The following is a 3249-nucleotide window of genomic DNA, read 5'->3' on the forward strand; positions in this document are numbered from 1 at the left end:
ATGGATTCTGCACATTTGCACCTTTGGACTTGTAGTAATGGGATCAACATTGTATGCTCCCATTTCCTTTATTTACAAATGCAAATAGAGGGTAGCTGTGTTTGGTAGTCAGTACTGGATTTTGCTTTAGTGGAAACTGGAAGGCACTCTGAGTTAGGCTGACTTACTCATGAATGGAACAACTAGTAAATTCAGAAAGCATTTCCACCCCAGATCTTCGCTGTTCCTACACCACACAACAGATGCTCTACTGAAGGGTAAGTCACATTCTTGCTAAGCTGAGGCCAGTGGCATACCCTGTCCACACAGCAGTGGATGGTGGCAACAAGGTGGACCCAGAGTTTTGCCATGGTGAGCATGCCACCCTGGCATGTTGTGATCTACACATGATTGCTGTTGAAGGATGACAGACTGTGGGTAGGTGATGGGGTCTTAGACAGATGAGCTCAGTTGATGATTATAGGATGGGAAATGAAACCAAATCCACTCACAATAAACTAGAACTCTATCACCTAGCACTTCCTGCTTCTCACAGATCTAGAGACTTACACTGTGTTGAGCATCTTTGATTGAAGAGGAAATAATGAGAGGAGAGAAAAGAGACAGATGGGAAAGAGAAAGGAAGGAAACGGGGGACAATATTCTGCAGTATCTAGAGATGTTTTGGTTATAACAGCCATGAGAATAAGGACAGGGATGCTGCTGAACTTCCCATGATTCACAGTGCAGCCTCCACTATATATCTTAAAATTTCAGTGGTGTAGGTCTGAGGGACTCTATCCCAGGAGCCAAAAATCCACATTCCACTCCTAAGCCAGAATCCCTGTCCTACCCTAAGAACAGAAGATATGAGTTCAGCTTATGACAGTGTGGCTTCACTCTGAAGGAAGTATACCTTTCTTCACTCCTGCAAACCCCACATGCAGACTAATGACAGAGATAGGGCAGGGATCTTCTGCAAGATTTTTACAGGAAGAGCCCCTAAGTTGGAAGTTTCTGTTAGTTCCTTCCAAGGTCCCATAGATAGGAAGTTTCTGAGGTGGGATTGAAAGCCAGGTACATATGACCTCATTTGGCATTTTTGTGGTAGAACCACTTGTTTCCCACTCTGCACCCAGGAAATGAGCCCTGCAGAAATCTGGGGGTCTGAGAAATCCCTGCAGACCATATGGGGGAGGAAAAATCCTGCTGTGGTACCCTATCTTCAAAAGGAAAGTACAAATAAAACAGTGGGGAGTGATGGAGCTTTCCCATCAGGTGACTTTCAAGACTGGGTTTACAACAGTTCCCAGTATATAGTAAGTATTTAAAATCATTACAAAGTTTAATCCTGCCAAGCATGATGTTGCACATCCTTAATTCCAAGTGCTCGGGAAGCTGAGACAGGATGATGGAGAGTTCAAGGTCATCGTGTGCCACATAATGTTTTAGAGGCCAGCCTAATTAATTTAGCAAGACCTGTCTCAAATAAAATTTAAAGGGAGTAAAGTACTTGCATAGCAAAATAACAATAAGAACAACATTAATAATGTTTAATGCAAAAAAGGGTTCATATTGGACTATTGAGAGAACATTTTATAATCCCTTTAGAGTCACCAGAAGTGGTTAAGGACATTTTTTCTGCAGCCAGTTGTATGGCTGTTCTATATTTAGTGTCTTGAGGTGTCTTTATTTTTTTCAGCTTCATAAACCACAATGCCTTCTATTTATTTTGTCACTATTGCCACTGTCATTTTTAATGGAAGAGCCCACCACTGGTATTTTTACCAAGTACAGTAGGGCCTTCTGGGTCCTTAGGATCTACGAAGGAAGGAGGTGCAGATAGTGACTTGATCCATCACTGTTGCTCCTGTGCCCTCATTTTTGTTGTTATTTTGGGATTTTTTGTTGTTGTTTTGGGTTTCTTTCTTTCTTTCTCTCTCTTCCTTATCCTGTTTGTACTTCATTCACTCCAGGTTTGGAAGACATAGGGTATGGGAGCTGATGAGGCTATGAAGAGATTCTTCAAAGTCAAAGAGTTCTGGTGTAGCTCTCTGTGGATTGCACTCACAGACCGACTGCTGGGTACAACCCCTGAATAAAAATCCAGGAGTGGGCTGGGCATTTGTACATGCCACCAGTCATAACCCTGTTCACAGCAGCCACTGAGACTTCTGGTGTGAAATATAGCTGTTGTGTGACAAAACTTTTCCAGGGAAGATGTACACACACATCTCATCCCAAATAGAGAACCTATGACAGACCAAAGTATGGAAACTAAGACCAACTTGGTGAACCATGAATTTTATTGTGGTTACTTTGAAAAGTATGGGTGAAGGGTAACTTGCATTAATGACTCAAAGACCACCCCACCATGGGTGACAGCTCAGAAGAGCTGGGACCCTGTTCCACACTGCACAGCCTGCAGGCAGCTTAACAAGCAGGGGAGTGTCCTTTCCTGTGTCTCAGTTCCCTAAACCTCTTCCAGTTAGTTAGCTTTGCTGTTTTCTGCTTCTACCAGGCAGCTGGGCTGGACTCAGTGACACCTTTGCTGCTCTGTCCATCTCATGTCAAAGGTACACTCAGCAGTTAATGCTTACTTTTGTAGGGCAGGCACTAGTGAAGCTAGTCAGTTTCAGGGACTTCCCTGAAGCTATTTTGAGTTGCTTACCTTCCTGTTTAACGAGTGTTCCTACAGGATTGAATCTCTGAGGAAACTGTTACATAACAACATCATACCCTGACATTCTGTGGCTCAGATCTCTTCAAAAGCTGTCTTTCTTATTCCAAATTGGTAGAGCCCTTCCAGTGGCCTAAGGGACTTCCCAAATAGGACTTTCTGGACCATGTACTCTGAAATGTGGTGCTGTGTGCAGGCTCCATGTTCCTTTCTTACTCTGAGTAGTCCACTAACCTTTTTGCTATCCCTCAACATCAGAAACAGAAATAACAAGAGCTACTTGGGAGAAGTCAGAGACACTGGAACCATTGGACAATGCTGATTGGAATGGAGAACAACACAGGAAAACATAGTAGCTGTAAGAATTCAGGCATTATGTTGGTCTGCCTCAACCACATGGCAGAATTCAGTCAGACAGTACCCTGGTTAGCCCAGGGTTCCATTACTGTGCAGTCTGCATGCAGGTTGAGAGGACCCCTTTAAATGACAGGACCCCCCCCCACTTAATGTTCTTTTCCAACTCTTCCCCACCATTCCGCTGAGAAAGACAGGACTTTTCCTATCTTCCTCTGCTCTTCCTCCCTCTCTCT

Source organism: Phodopus roborovskii, unplaced genomic scaffold (assembly GCF_943737965.1).
Source record: "Phodopus roborovskii unplaced genomic scaffold, PHOROB, whole genome shotgun sequence".
In the NCBI taxonomy this organism is placed as follows: domain Eukaryota; kingdom Metazoa; phylum Chordata; class Mammalia; order Rodentia; family Cricetidae; genus Phodopus; species Phodopus roborovskii.